We start from the raw sequence: 16,937 nt of genomic DNA on the forward strand, positions 1-16,937 counted from the left end.
CAATGCTTGCTACTAATTGTAAGGTTTCTGTCGCTTGCCGCTAATTACTTATATCAGGCTTGTCAACTGGAGGAATTGCCATTCATTAGAGAGCAATGAAAAAGTAATTATTAACTCTATTTTTTTAATTCAATGATTGAATGTGTATTCTTAATTCTATGGTTTTTATCATGCGCACATGTGCATGCTCAAGAATCAATTTCAGGTGGTTAAATAATTATTAACTTTGGTTTTTCAATTATGTGAATTGCTAATTTTAGGTGGTTAAATAATTGTGCGTTTGCTGGCGTGTCTATATTAGCGTCTATTTGCGTAGATATATAGACGCAAAATTCGTGTCTATTTACACGCAGGCTTACACGCATTTATAGACGCTCTGATAGATGCACCTGACTTTGCACGTCTAACGTGCGCGTCTATGCCTCGTTTCTGTTGTAGTGATCGTTAAAAACGTCCGTATTTGTGTCACTAAATACCGACGCAAATACCGAAATAACGATGCAAATACCGACGTTTTTAGCGACGCGGATACCGACGCTAATAGCGACAACTTACTGTGGCAAAATTTCACCGAAACCCGAAAGTTTCTTTCATATGAGCATATGAACGCGCGAAGGCGGAGAGAAAGAGAAAGGGAGGTGAGCAAGAGAGGGAGATGAGCAAGGAAGCAAGCCGTAAGCCGCACGCGAGGAGAGGAGCGTCGCCCGCACGAAGAGGTCGTGGAAGAAGAAGAAAGCATGATGGTATGCCCTGTTTTGGTTTCTTTACAATCTTTGTTTTGCTTTGCAATGTAGGTTAGAAAGTATTGGTTTGTCTTCGATCTTTGTGTTGCTTTATGTTGCTTTGCAATGTAGGTTAGGAAGTGTTGAAAGAGAGAGAAATGGAAGCGAGTGTTTTCAAAAAAAAAAATTGTGTTGGTTTTTATTCTTTGCAATGTAGGTACGAAAATGTATGTGTGTGAGCATAGTTTAGAGCCAACCTCAAAGATAGATAAGTTTAGAGCCCAACTCAAAGAGATAGGTATGAATTTTTTTTAAAAAAAGACCTGAAATATATGTAGTGGAGTGGTCCCAATATACAATATAGAATCGTTATTAAATTATCATTCCATTACATCGCAGTCAAGATGTCTAGCACTCACGACCAATATGGTGGTGATCATGAGGCTTGGATCAATCAACGTGTCCCCTGTCCATGCACGCAATGCAAATTGGCTATTTGTCGGAAACGTCGTTTGTCCATAGAGCATGTGCAATGGTATGGAGAGTTTTGAGTTGAGATAATCGACCAAGCAGTCTTGAATTACGAGATTGCGGTAAGTTCTCTCTCATTACGTACTATATGACATGTGATTGATTTAAGTATAACAGTTTGGGGTTATCTTAGATGTTAGCTCCTTAACGTCCTTTACAGGGTCACGGCCATGTTGATACATTGCAGTCCACAAATCTCTTGCGTCCAGTAAGACGGGTTCGTCCGCGGTCTATACAAATGCCGTCCAAGATAACGAACTATCTCATAGAAGGTGATAACTCTCAACCCCCTTCTATGGGTGAGAATGCTGGAAACATGGACGATCCTCTTGCTTTTTTGGAGCCCGAGTTAGAGGACATGATCGAATCATTGCTTCCGATGGACTCGGAATCCCAAGATCCTTTAATTGCGGAGGCTGCCATTCCATTGTATGATGGGAGTCGGGTATCCCGTTTGAAGACACTTCTTGCATTGTTGAGCATACAAACAAAGTATGGATGGAGTGATGCGAGCGTGACAGAGCTATTCAGGCATATTATGATGTGTATGATTCTTTATTGAAAGCCATTAAAATGTGCTATGTAGTACTCTAATAACGTGCTTCATTGCAATTTGTAGAACGTTGAAATCTTACATTTTGCCTACCCAAAACACAATGCCTGAGTCTCGTGACGATGCAAGACAAGTGCTATGAAAGCTCACTACAAGATATAGACCTTATACTGACGTTTAAAGCGACGAAAATACAAACAACAAAATTTTCCCCCGTCGTCGCAAAAATCGTCGTTATTGACGACGCCATAGAAATGTCGCAATATGCGTCGCATTTCGTCACTATTTGCGTCGCAAATGCGCATATAGCGACGCAAATAGTGACCGTCACATTTGCGACGCAAATAGCGATGAAATGCAACGCATATAGCGATGCAAATAGCGACGCATATAGCGACGCTACCAGTAAATTTGCGACGCTCATAGCGAGGCCAATAGCGACGCGAGTAGTAAATTTGCGACGCAAATAGCGATGGTAACAGGGAAAAAAAAAATTTATGGCAGGGCAGTAGTATTGTGTGCTGTATGAGAGCCATACAAAATAGTTTCTGCATTATTGCATACAAAGCGCTTGCAAACAAAAAGAATGTATACTGAAATCATAAAACTGATACATGAAATAAATACATGATCGCATAAAATGCGATTGATACAATCATGAAAGGATATCACTAATACATAGAAAATGTCTACATAGATCAGGCAACTAAAAACTAAAGGTGTGTGAGCTCCAAGGATCCAAGGGCGAGCTACAAATCCTCGTCCCCCGAAAGCTCGTCCCGCCGCAAAGGAGCATCGAACGGATTCTGCAGAAAAAGAAACAACATATCAATCCACCATACAATAATGCATTCAAATATCTCATGGTAACTACGGACAAAAAAGATGAGTGACTTACAGGGCCGCCGCGTCTATACAATCGGTCGATCATCAATGCATTGAGACCGTGCCTCTCTGCATATCGAGTCTCAAGGCCTTGCGGATCGTGATTTGTAATGGAGTGCTGTAAAGAAAAAAAAATGCTAACTATTAGAAACATGATTGTCAGTACAAAGAATATTAAAAAAAAACAAATAAGCAAAACAAAGAAGAAACTTACAAACTCCTCCAAATATATCCTGTGGCCGCCACTCCAAGATGATGCACCACTCCAGCCTCGAGTCATGCCCTCGCCGCCTCCCGCTGCTGCTAACTCCAACGTCCTGGCGAATCTGTAGCCTCCTCCCTCAGTCGGCGCCAGTCATCTGCATCTAACCACTCGGGCTTTGTAGCCCCACTCTTGATTGCCTTGCGTGTGTCGGATCGTCTATGTGACATGTATGCACGCATGCAATCCATCATCCAGCCCGTAGAGAATCTATCTACTATGGCTAGCACCGGAAACTCCTCGTGCAAGGATGCTACTATGTAGTCCTTGCTCCCCTCCGGTATATTCTTCCAATGATCCAAGACGTTGTGCCGAAAAACTTGTTGGTACAACTCCCTCATACGAGCCATCACCCTCCTCCCCTCATCATTCATGATAACCGCTCCTGACCTACTATCAACTAGGTATCCATAACCCCTAGGAGTCTGCCTAAGATGGGTCCTCTTCCATCTCCGTCCACGCTCTTGGGCATATCCAGGAGACCCCTGTACATCCGGTGTACCGACGGGGGTACCCTCTCTCGGAGTGCCACTCAAAAGGGTGCCACCAAAAGGGATGCCACCTCTGCTGACGGCTGTGCAAAAGCCGGAGTAAATAGAGTAGATGTTCCCACAGGTGTGACAAATCCTAGAGGTGACGCAGCTCCAGCTGAACGACGAGACGGAGACACCACGTCCGTGTCTCCACAGCAGCACCCCCTGATCCCAATGCAATCCCTCCCTCTGGCCCAAGTCATGAGCGTCGAGATCGTCTACTCGAAGCTGAAGCATCTGATCGCGCTGAAGCAGATCTAGCAGAGCGCCCTGACGAAGAATGAGACAGCTCCTGGTCTGCCATCTCTCTGAATCTCGCAAGCTGATCTGGAGACATGCGTGCCATCATGTCCTGAAACTCCTCATCGCTCATCCCTCGACTCATCCTGAAAATGTCACCTGCACAGATAAAAAATGGTGTTAGAATAATCAATTTAAACTATACAAAGCACAGTAATATAAATCATTTTTAAAAAATCCCTCTTAAAATGCATATCTTATGTACATTTATGGAAGATCTAAACAACGAATTGAGTAATAAAATTTTCCAAGAATGAAATATTCTATGGTCCCATGTTAATCTCCTAACACAACTCTGCATACACTGGAAGGTCGATAGACATGTCACCACAAAAGAACGAGTCTGCCTCGTTCTCAAAAAATTCTTAGACTTCTGTATTTCCATCATTGTTAGCCGATGCAGGCTCCAAACTTGCGGTGGCCTCCACCCCTTGTAATATCAACCCCTCTATTTGCATATTTTCTTCATCTATGCCTGAAACATCGCTTTGATCATATACTCTCGCACTTCGAGGAGTTGAAGGTATAACATACCACCATCGAGGTTGTCGGGGGTTTGGATAGAAGATTACATGTTCACAAATACATACAAAGCGAGTTCAAACCATTGTGACATAAACCATGTCGTATTACAATTAACAAGCAAATGACTCTTTGCACCTGTTCATAATGGACCGGCAACACAAAGGTGTCGCGCAAATCTGTCCATTTTTTTTCGGAATCTATTTCGAGAAATCCAGATGGACCTCGTCAAACTGTTGCTCCAGCTCCTCCAAGTACAACTTTGAACCACTACACATCGAATAGTATCATGGAGAAGCTACGGTAATCCACCGTAATAATACTTTGCAAGTTCCCAAAATACTCCATCTCATCCACAACCGTGTTCGGATCCATTGCTTGTCACCGGCTCTCTTGCTCAAACCTTGCCATGACACCACAATCCATTGTGGAGCGCATTTTGTCAATACGCTCCACGCGAAAATGCCGTTCGCGTGACCACGCTGCACTATATATTTTGTACTGCACATTTGAAACACTCAAATTAGATGTAGCAAGCAAATTTAGATACCACAAATTCTAAACCCCTCATCACCTTTGGACTACATCCCCTCGAGAACTTCCATTCCTCCATTGAGACCTCTGTCCCTTCGCTGGATGCTGCGGTCAAGGCTCCATGCAACCATCGTGTTGACATAAACCGCGGCATCTCCTCCATGCCTTCGGGATATCGAATCGGTCGGTGACGCATACTGTGTCGGAATTCAGCTCGCGCTTCCTCTCGATCTTGCCTTGCAATCTGGTATTTGGCGAGCCACGTCTCCATGGAGGCATGGTGCAACATACAAAAGCGATTCACCTTCTCTTCCATTGAGGCATCCATTCTTTTTTCTACCCCATTTCCAACCACCACATCTCCAGTCAGTCTATCATCGTCCTTCAGCGTCCATAGCATTTCATTGTCTGGTTCCACCGTTGGTAGTCATTATGAGATATGCACTAACGCCTCTGACACCAACCAACCTTCCGCCATGCTACCTTCTGGATGAGCTCGTTGTCGCACAAAGCCTTTCAGGGTTTTCATGAAGCGCTCCCGGAAGAACATCCATCGCGTATGGACAGGTCCAGTAATCTCCACTTCGTCCACAAGATGCACAAGAAGTGAACTTATATCGTGAGCATGCTAGTGGATAGGTATTTCTCAAAGAGACAGACCATCTCAACTACTCCTCGCCTTGCGGATTCAATAGAGGACGTCTTAATCTCTTTCTGTGAGATCCATTGCACCAAAGTCGACAACTTGCAAATGGCCCCGCGAATTTTTGGAGTAAGGCATCCTGCGATTGCGATCGGTAGGACAAACTGCCACAAATGAGAAAGTATTATGAATAATGACCACTTTTCAAATTGCAAAATGTCCACGCTAATTACAATCCATTCTGTTCACAAACCTGACATATCTTATGCCAATCATGGGATTTTAGCCCTGACAATTGGTCATCTTTAGAAAATGCGGACTTGAGAAAATGCATCATACCTGTCGGAGTGCGGATAGACTTGATTACTTGCTTCACAATGTGCTCTTCTTTGGTAGACAAAACCCAGGGAGCGCGAGGAAGCTACACTCCCCCTTTAGCACTTGACAACGGCCAAAGCGCATCCATCTTACCTACCTCCTTCAAATCTATTCGTGACCCTATAGTGTCTCTCTTTCCTGTGATGTGGTCCCATAGCAAGATGCCCACATTCTTGAAAATATGCATGGGATCCAACAAGTGGTTGACCTGTAAGTGGGTCCAATATGGAAACTCGTAGAAAACTGAGAACCGTCGCATTCCATTTGGATGCGATTCCGGGTTTACCATTATCAGCTCATACCAGCGTTCATACGTGCTGGAGGTCGTCCAAGAAAACCTTCCCTGAGTTCATGATCCTCCGGCAAGAAAGCGGCGTGTCCTTGAAATACCATCTTCTTCATGGTTCGTGACCTTCAGGAGTCTAACTGTGGCCCACACAATGGACATGCATGATAATCTGAGGTAACCAGACCTGTAAGGCAAGCCACAACCTGGTGAATACTTGATTGAATGAAATAAAATATAGATATTACCAGCGAGAACAGAGGTCTGCTCACCTGAGCACTCTCCCAATCCTGGAAAGTCATGCATCGTCCACATGAGAATGGCTCGAATGTTGGCTGACCGCCGACCATCGCGCTTGCTCATATCTTGCACAATGACCCCCTCCTCCCACAAAATCTTAAGCTCATCGACTAATGGACGAAGATACACGTCCATATTTTTTACTTTGTAGCGGCCCGGGACGAGCAAGCTAAGGATGAGATGTCCTTTCTTTGTAGAAAGCCATGGAGGGATGTTGTAGTTGACAAGCACTATAGGCCACACACTGTAAGAAGTCGAGGGCAGACCAAATGGGTTCACACCATCCATGGCGAGACTGAGCCGAAGATTCCTTGGCTCTCGCGCAAAGCCTGGGAAGGTAGAGTCAATGTGGCTCCATGCATGCGAATCCGCCGATATTCGTTGAACTCCATCCGTGGACCTATTATGCACATGCCACGTTGTCATGCTTGCCAAGCCAGACTTGCGAAACATGTGGTTTATGCGGGGGATGAGCGGAAAGTGTTTGAGAACTTTTTGAGGGATGGTTTGCCCTTGCAAGTCCTGTCGATACCTGTGAGCACCACACTTTGGACATGTCTCCATAGTCTCATATTCATCTCGAAACAGTATGCAGTCGTTGATACATGCATGGATGTTATTGTAGTCCATGCCAAGCTTCCCTAAAACATGTCGTGCATCATCACGAGACTCAGGCATGGTATTTGCAGGTGGTAATATATGATATTTCAATAACCTGAAAAAAATCATAAAACACCTTGAAAAAGCACAAATGTTTGCAATAATACTGTTTAAAAAAAATCAATGAAGCCTATGTGCAAGGTACCTGAATAACTCAGTCACACTCATATCGCTCCAACCGTATTTTGCTTGCACACTTAAGAGTGCAAGCAATGTCTTCAACTGAGATACTCGGCACCCATCATATAATGGTATGGATGCTTCCTCTCTAAGCAGGTCAGATGTCTCAACATCCATGGGAATCAATGCATCGATCATTGCCTCCATCTCAGGCTCCAAGATTGTAGGTAGGTCGGGAAGGTTGTTTGTCTCCTCTGGCATTGATAGTATAGATGGGCCTTGCGAGTGGTGGATTGGCTCCTGCAATCCATCCATCGCACGTCCATGAACTCTTCTAATTGGCCGCAAAGGGTGCACTCCCCCTTGGGTCGAGACATCACTCCCCTGGATAGAAAATTTGCCAACAAGACCCAATCTTATTGTGTATGGTTTTCAATAAGCTTGCGAGTATAATGCATGATTAATATTAACTTCAAATTACCGTTTGCTGAAAATCCGCAATCGCCTGATCAATGATCTCAAATTGAAACTCGCCAAATCGTCGTACGTGCTCTATAGACAATCGGCGTTTTCGTCTAATTGCCAACTTGCATTGAGAGCAAGGACATGGGACACACTGATTAAGATACGTCTCGCGGTCTTGAACAATAAGACCTTCTTCGTTTTCCATCTTATCTACATTATAGCAAACGAGGCTTAAATGGATAGCTTTATGGAGATGTACGTCAAGTTGCAAGTTGACCATAAATCTTGCATTGTACGTCAAGTTACATAGTAGTTGAGAGATTTATGGAGATGTACGTCAAGTTGACCATAGCTTTATGGAGATGTACGTCAAGTTACATAGTAGTTGAGAGATTTTCCGATGTTATATCTTGGCCTTGTATCATGCTCAAGGATTTGTTTGTCCCGGTAGATAATTATTCGTTATTGTAAAAAACTGCACTAGAGGGCTTTGAGTATGAGTAATCCATTTTGAGCATCATTGAGGATTTCTTAGTCTAATAATAAATCAGTCTCAACAAAAAGCATATTAGAAATGTGGTTTTTTTGTCCTAGGATCGCGTATTAAAATTAATGCCATCTATGAAATTTAGCAACTATAGTAATAAAATTTATTTCAATCAATTCTACTCATAGTCATAAGACCTGAGAGAAAATATCCTATACTCAATTTAGGAGATTCTTCTTCTATAACAATAATTTTGGGTTCATTTTGATGAAGTACCGTAATGACCATTAGCTAGGGTATCATTTTCTTTTAGTCCTTCCGTTGACTAGTTGGCATGATTTCTAATTTGTTATGCCTATAAAGTTAATACAAAAACAATGAATTATGCAGATCACAATTAGATCCCCTACTTGGACATTATGAAGGACATGATCAATTTTAAGCCATCTTAAAGAGTCATGAATGTACGTGGCCCATGGCAAAGCACATTGCATACCATTATCGATAAGTCTATTATCTTAAATTTCATTCCCCTTCCTCTCCCTCTGTTTCTCTCCCTCTCTCTCCCTCTCCCTCTCTTTCTCTCTTTCTCTCTCATTTCCTCTACTAAACAAGCAAAAAAGAAAGTGATTCAAACATTAAACAAGCAAGAGGGAGAGTGAGAGAGAGAATGCACTCTCCCTCCCTCTCCCTCTCCCTCTCTTTCTCTTTCTCTCCCTCTCTCATTTCCTTCCCCTCCCTCTCCCTCTCCCTCTCTATCTCTCTTTCTCTCTCATTTCCTAAACAAGCATAAAAATAAAGTGATTTAAACATTAAACAAGCAAAAGGGAGAGGGAGAGAGAAACAATGCACTCTCCCTCTCTTTCTCTTTCTCTCCCTCTCTCATTTCCTTTCCCTCCCTCTCCCTCTCCCTCTCTTTCTCTCTCATTTCCTCTCCTAAACAAGCAAAAAATAAAGTGATTTAAACATTAAACAAGCAAAAGGGAGAGGGAGAGAGAGAATGCACTCTCCCTCCCTCTCCCTCTCTTTCTCTTTCTCTTTCTCCCTCTCCCTCTCCCTCTCCCTCTCTTTCTCTCTTTCTCTCTCGTTTCCTCTCCTAAACAAGCAAAAAAGAAAGTGATTTAAATATTAAACAAGCAAAATGGAGAGGGAGAGAGAGAATGCACTCTCCCTCTCCCTCCCTCTCCCTCTCTTTCTCTTTCTCTCCCTCTCTCTCCCTCTCCCTCTCCCTCTCTTTCTCTTTCATTTCCTCTCCTAAACAAGCAAAAGAGAGTGATTTAAACCTTGAACAAGCAAAAGAAAGAGAGAGGAAGACTCACCGATGAGATATGGCGAGTGTGGGGCGGCTCTTCTTTGAGATGAAGGCTCCTCCCCTCCTTCGCGAACAACGGCGGCGGTGGCAGTGACGGCAAGTCTTCTTCCTCTCCTTCTCTCATGACGGTTGCTCTCTCCCTCGCTCTCGCTCTCAAAACTCACAATGGAGCAAACATGAAATGAAAACCGCGCTCGATTTCGGCCGCGTTTTTTCCCTACAATAGCGACGCTAGTAGTGACGCAAATAGCGACGCCAATAGCGACGCCGCTATCCGCCGTCACTAATCGGCGTCGCTACTAGCTCAAATCCTTGTAGTGGCTATGCATGGATTATAATTACATTCATGCTTGCCCCAATGATTGTGTTCTCTTTCGGGGAGAGTTTGAATTGTTGGCCACATGTCCCAAGTGCGGTGCAAACAGGTATCGAAATGACTTGCAAGGACAGACTGTTCCGCATAAGGTTTTAAGGCACTTTCCACTGATACCGCGTGTTTGTCACATTTTTCGGACCAAGAGTTTTGCAAATTTGACTACATGGCATATAGAAAATCGATCCACTGATGGTGTATAGCGTACACCAGTTGACTCAGAAACATGGCATCACATTGACGAGACTTTTCCTGACTTTGCAAAGGAGGCGAGGAATCTACGATTCGGTCTTGCCATGGATGGGGTAAATCCTTTTGGTTTACGTTCCACCTCCTATAGTGTATGGCCCGTGGTCCTTGTTAACTACAATATACCGCCATGGCTTTCCACCAAGAAAGGACACCTTTTCCTCAGCTTGCTTGTGCCTGGACGATACAAAGTCAAGAATATGGATGTCTACCTCTCTCCACTGATTGATGAGCTAAAGGAGTTGTGGGAGGGAATTGTAGTGGAGGACATGAGCAAACATATTGGTAGGCGATCCGCAACTATAAGGACAATTATTATGTGGACCATGCATGCCTTTCCAGGTTATGGAGAATGCTCTAGTAAAGCGTGTTTTCTTATTTTTCTAGTTTTCTTTGAGCGATGTTGGTGTTATGACATGCCTCATTGTACATGTGTGTTCTGCAGGGCTAGTCATGTCAGGTTACCATGCATGTCCTCTGTGTGGACCAAGGTTGGATTCTCGTATGTCAAAATCTATGAAGAAGATGGTATTTGAGGGACATCAGGCTTTTTTGCCAGAGGGTCATGTCATGAGAGTAGGATTTCTTGGTCGCCCTCCTGCGAGAATGAATGCACTAAGATGGTTTGATCGCAGGATGGTGGACCAAGACTCGCTTCCTAGTGGAATGCGATGCTTCTTGATTTTCTATGAGCGGACTTATTGGAAAAAACTAAAAATTAACCACCTTTTAGATCCCATGCACATTTTTAAGAATGTGGGTAGCTTGCTATGGGACCACCTCAATGGGCAGCGAGACACACTAGGAGCGAGGATGGATTTAAAAGCAGTGGGAAAGATGGAACCATATTGGCCTGTAAGTGGCATCGATGGTCGAGTGCAATTGCCGCGCACTCCTTGGGCTTTTTCTAGCAATGAAGTGCAATGAGTAAAGGAAATATCAAGTCCTTTCGCACGCCGACTGGCCTAATGCGTTCTCTCAAGACAGCATTCACAAAGGATGGCCAACTGACAGGACTCAAATCCCATGATTGGCATAAGATGTGTCAGGTATGTACGGCATGATTCTGCATATTAGATTTAAGAATCTCTGTTTGTTTATACACAATATTAATTACATGGTTTTCACAGTTCGTATTGCCGATTGCAATCACGGGGTCTCTGACATCGGAGGTACGGACATCCATTTACAAATTGTCCGAGTTGGTTCAGCTTGTCTCCCAAAAAGAGATTCACACATCATCAATTGAATCCGCGAAATGCATGGCAGTAGAGACTGCTTGTCTTTTGGAGAAGTATCTTCCCACTAGCATGCTCATGATACAAACCCATCTTCTAGTGCATATTGTAGATGAATTGCAGGTTGCAGGTCAAGTCCATAGTCGATGGATGTTTTTCCTTGAACGGTTCATGAAGACCTTAAAGGGATTTGTGCGACAACGGGCTCGTCCTGAGGGTAGCATGGCTGAAGGTTGGTTAGTGTCGGAGGCCTTGGTGTACATTTCTGAGTGGTTGTCCACTGTGGACTGAGACAAAGGCTTGATATGGTCACTTAAGGAGGATGATCGTCTGAATGGAGATGTCCTAGTGGGAAACAGAATAGAGAAGAAGATGGACGTATCCATGGAGTCCAAGGTGAACCAATTTTGTATGCTGCATAGCGCTACGATGGACAAGTGGTTGCAACGGTATCAGGATGCTCAGGCTGAGCGAGAGTCTGCAAGATCTGACTTTCGACGGAGTACACAGCAATGGCCCATTCGATATCCAAAGGGCTTAGAGGAGAAGCCTCTGCTCATGTCTACTAGATGGCTACATGAGGCCCTAACCAAAGCATCTCAAGTTGGAGAAACAGTTACTGAAGAAGAGTGGGACTTCTCACGTGGATGCAATCCCAATGTATGCAATCCCAAGAAATTACAATCTATACTGCAAATCGCAACTAATGTAGTTGTTCTTCTCCTAGTATAAGGTCCATAGTGCAGCATGGTCACGTGGACGCCATTTCAAAGTAGAGCACATTGACAAGTTACGCTCGACAATGGACTGTGGAGTGATGGCAATGTTTGAGCAGGAAAGCCGACGACATGCCACATATCCAAACCGTGTAGTTGCAGAGATGGTGTATTTTGGATGTTTACAGAGTATCCTTGCAGTGGACTATCGAAGTTTCTCCGTGACCATATTTGATGTGCAATGGTTCAAGGTTACTCTCGAAGGAGCAGGTGCAACTGTTCGACGAGGGCCAAGTGGCTTTGTTGAGATTGACTCAACAAAGAAGTGGACTGATTTGAGTGATACATTTATTTTGCCAAATCACTATGAGGAGGTAAGAGTCCCTAATACTTGATGCGCTTTAGCAATCTCAAAGTGGACTTTTATACTAATCATAATATGGATCAGGTCATCTTTTTCCCTAATCTGCAACAACCTCAATGGTGGTATGTCATTCCCATGACATCTAGGAGTATCCCCGTGTATGCCAGAGCCCCCGTACTGATCGTAGAAGAGACACCTTTAATAGCGGCAATGACAGAAGGCATACAAGAAACTAGGATGAACTGCCTGGAGGACCAAGACATCTCACCTATGGAGATAGAGGATGGTTTTTTTGAAAATGAAGCAGAGTCCTCATTTTGTGGAGAATTTTGTATAGATCTCCCGGTGTATACTGAGCTATGTCAAGATGAGATTGTGGAACCCTAAACAAAAGTGACTTGATCAAAACATTCCTGCCACTACAGCAATGCCACTTTTTGCAGATCGGTTAGGACAGTTTGTATGTTTTTGGAGTATGGTGTTTTGTATTATCTAATTTTTTTTATTATTTTAAAATGAAGTCTTGCAAATTAAGTCTTAGTTTTATTATGTCTTGTAATTCATTATCTAATTGACTTATTTTTCCTTGTATGAGCAGGTTTAGGATTTGGGCACGGACGGCAGGATGAGTCGGGATTTTAGAGATGACGACATTGACGCAATGCTAGCGCGTTTCTCACAGGAGCAGATAGCACGGGTCAGAGATAGAGCCAATGCACAGCTTTCCCGTTCCACCTCAGCACGATCGGCAGACTCTAGACAGACTCTAGACGGCGGTCCGATGCTTCGGTCTCCAGTAGATGAAGTCGCAGGTCTCGCTTTGCTTCAGAGTCACGTGATCGAGGAGGATGTAGCTGCTGTTGTGGGGACGCGGATGCAGTCTCTCCCACTCGCACTGCCACCAGGGAGTCGACACCGTCTTTCACTGGTGGTGGCAAGCAGACATCTACTGCTCCCACTCCTTCACACACCCCACCGATCACTCCCAGGGCCGACAAGAAGTACACGAAACCCACTCCTCCAGGTATGTATTTTCACATGAATATTTTTGCAGTAGCACTTATCAATTCAAGTTGTGTTTGACACATTTGTATTAATGTCATGAAAGTACCCATTTGCAAAATCTTGCAGGTTACTCGTATCTCATAGATAAGGCCTCTGGCCATTTATACATGAATGATGATGGAAAAACTGTCATCTCTAGGATGCATGAGTTGTGCCAACAAGTATTTCGGCACAACATTACAGACAAGTGGAAGGAGATCCCAGATGCCAGCAAGGAGTACATAATCGATACATTGTATCGAGAGTCCCCTCAGCCCTCTAGCAATTATAGATTTTCGAGAGGGTGGATGATGACGCATATGCGTGACTATCAGTCGCATAGACGGTCTGATGCACGCGAAGCAGTCAAGCAGGGCAAATCGAAGCCAGAGTGGCTGGATACTGATGACTGGAGTAATCTCCAGGATGAGGCGACATCCACTCCAGACAAGTGGAAGTAGCAGAAGGACGTAGCAAAGGCGCACTTGGATGCAGGATCGGTGCATCACCTTGGTAGCGGCGGCTACGCAACATTCATGGCAGATTTCGTAAGTATTAATAGGGTAGAGTACTCTAATTTAATGACATCCATGTTGATGTATGTATTTGAAATATGAATCTCAAGTACGTTATTTTTCAATGTTTGTGTGCCACAGTAAGGTGACATACGGGGAGAAGCATGGCTTGAGTGCCCTGATCGAGAAGCTCTATGCTCGCGGAGGACTGGTAAGTAGTAATAAATATCATTCCTAATTTGAGAAATCTGTCATTATATATCAGTTTGTATTTGGTACTCACAATTATATATGTATTTGTTGTTGCAGACTCTCTTCGATATGCCACTAAAGCGAGAGGAGTTTTCTGATGTGGATGAGCAAAGTATATATGATTCGGACTTTTATGTTGTAGCATGACTCCATATTTGCTTTGTCGCAGTAGCACTTCTCAATTTAAGTTCTGTCATTTTCTTTATCAATGCAGTGCACATTTGTGTTAATGTCATGAAAGTACTTGTTTGCAAAGTCTTGTCATTATTTGGGATCGATTGTCTAACTTCTTTGATAGCAGGAATTGTCTCTTAGCCCTATGTGGCTCTAACTGTGGCAGGGTTGCATCTGCAGCTCTGCCACAAAAAAATTTTATTCTCTGTAACCGTCGATATCAGCATCGGAAAATAATTCTGCAGTCGTCGGTATTAGCGTCAAAAATTCTCTGCAACCATCGGTATTAGCGTTGCTAATACCGATGGTTTTGTAGCTACGCTAATACTGACGACGGGGATAATTTTTTATATATAAAGATCACATCGTTATAAACGTCGTTATAGCATGTATATGTTGTGGTGGGAGAGGGAGGAAATGGAAGAGGGAGGGGAATGAAATGAGAGAACGAGAGGGAGAGAGAGTGTATTCTCTCTCTTTTTTATTTATTTTTGTATAATTTGTGTATATTGAGAGAGGGAGAGGAAATAAGAGAGAGGGAGAGGGAGGGAGAGAGATAGAAAAAGAGGGAAATTAAAGAGAGGGAGAGGGAGGGGGAGGAAATGAGAGAGGGAGAGGGAGGGAGAGAGAGAGAAAGAGAGGGAGAGGGAGAGGGGGAGGAAATGGGAAAGGAAGAGGGAAGGAGAGGGAAATAGAGGGGGAGGAAGAGAGAAAGAGGGGGAGGGAGATGAAAACATAATAGGGAAATAAGAGAGGGAGAGGGAGGGAGAAGAAATGAGAGAAGGAGTGGAAGAGAGCAAAAGGAAATGAGAGAGGGAGAGGAGAGAGAAAAAAGAGAGAATGAGAGGAGAGAGAAAAAGAGAGAAGATGTTAAACATAATAAGAAAAGAGAGAAAGAGAGGGTGTGGGTGAGGGTGAGGCCGAGGGAGGGAGAGGAAGAGAGAAAAGGAAATGAGAGAGGGAGAGGAGAGAGAAAAAGAAATGAGAGAGAGAGAGAGAGGAGAGAGAAAAAGAGAGAAAAAACATTAAACCTAATGGGGAAAGAGAGAAAGAGAGGGTCAGGGTGAGGGAGGGAGAGGAAATGAGAGAGGGAGAGAAAGAGAGAAAGGGAAATGAGAGAGGGAGAGGAGAGAGAAAAAATGAGAGAGGGAGAGGAGAGAGAAAGAGAAAAAATCATTAAATCTAATAGAGAAAGAGAGAAAGAGAGGGTCAGGGTGAGGGAGGAGAGGAAATGAGAGAGGGAGAGAAAGAGGGTTAGGGTGAGGGAGGGAGAGAAAATGAGAGAGGGAGAGAAAGAGAGAAAAGGAAATGAGAGAGAGAAAGGAGAGAGAAAAGGAAATGAGAGAGAGAGGAGAGAGAAAAAGAGAAAAATCATTAAACCTAATAGGGAAAGAGAGAAAGAGAGGGTCAGGGTGAGGGAGGGAGAGGAAATGAGAGAGGGAGAGAAAGAGAGAAAGGGAAATGAGAGAGGGAGAGGAGTGAGAAAAAAATGAGGGAGGGAGAGGAGAGAGAAAAAGAGAAAAAATCATTAAACCTAATAGAGAAAGAGAGAAAGAGAGGGTGAGGGTGAGAAAGAGAGAGGAAATGAGAGAGGGAGAGAAAGAGAGAAAGGGAATGAGAGATGGAGAGGAGAGAGAAAAAGAAATATGAGAGAGAGAGGAGAGAGAAAAAGAGAGAAAAATCATTAAACCTAATAGGAAAAGAGAGAAAGAGAGGGTCAGGGTGAGGGAGGGAGAGGAAATGAGAGAGGGAGAGAAAGAGAGAAAAGTAAATAGGACCTTATAATAAGATCATCCTAGGCTCATAGGGGTTAGGCCAATCCTCAACAAACCTAAGGGATATATGGCTAGAGAGCCCTAGTATACTTGTGCCTCCCAACATAATGTTCTTCTTGCAAAGAGACCTCTCATACATGGGGCTATGGAGACATGTCCAAAGTGTGGTGCTCATAGGTATCGACAGGACTTGCAAGGGAAAACCATCCCTCAAAAAGTTCTCAGACACTTTCTACTTATCCCCCGTATAAACCACATGTTTCGTACGTCCGGCATGGCGAGCTTGACAACGTGGCATGCGCAGAATAGGTTGACAGATGGAGTTCAAAGAATATCAGTAGATTCACGCGCATGGAGCCACATTGACTCTACCTTCCCAGGCTTTGCCCAAGAGCCAAGGAATCTTCGGGTCAGTCTTGCAATGGATGGCGTAAACCCATTCGGTCTGCGCTCAACTTCTTATAGTGTGTGGCCTATAGTCCTTGTCAACTACAATATCCCTCCATGGCTTTCTACGAAGAAAGGACATCTCATCCTTAGCTTACTCGTTCCCGGCCGTTACAAAGTAAAGAATATGGATGTGTATCTTCATAGTCGATGAGCTTAAGATTTTGTGGGAGGAGGGGGTCATTGTGCAAGATATGAGTAAGCACGATGGTCGGCGGTCAGCCAATATTCAAGCCATTCTCATGTGGACGATGCATGACTTTCCGGGATTCGGAGAATGCTCAGGTGACCATGCCT

The 16,937-nt window shown here is 43.9% G+C and overlaps 1 pseudogene; it reads left to right on the forward strand.

Annotated features, from left to right (window-relative positions):
* Positions 1 to 1,491: 1,491 nt before the first annotated feature.
* On the forward strand, positions 1,492 to 14,391 carry LOC148021427 (uncharacterized; annotated as a pseudogene).
* Positions 14,392 to 16,937: the final 2,546 nt, after the last annotated feature.

Source organism: Lygodium microphyllum, chromosome 18 (genome assembly GCF_053477565.2).
Source record: "Lygodium microphyllum isolate KBCC chromosome 18, Lygodium_microphyllum_v1.1.10, whole genome shotgun sequence".
Taxonomy (NCBI): domain Eukaryota; kingdom Viridiplantae; phylum Streptophyta; class Polypodiopsida; order Schizaeales; family Lygodiaceae; genus Lygodium; species Lygodium microphyllum.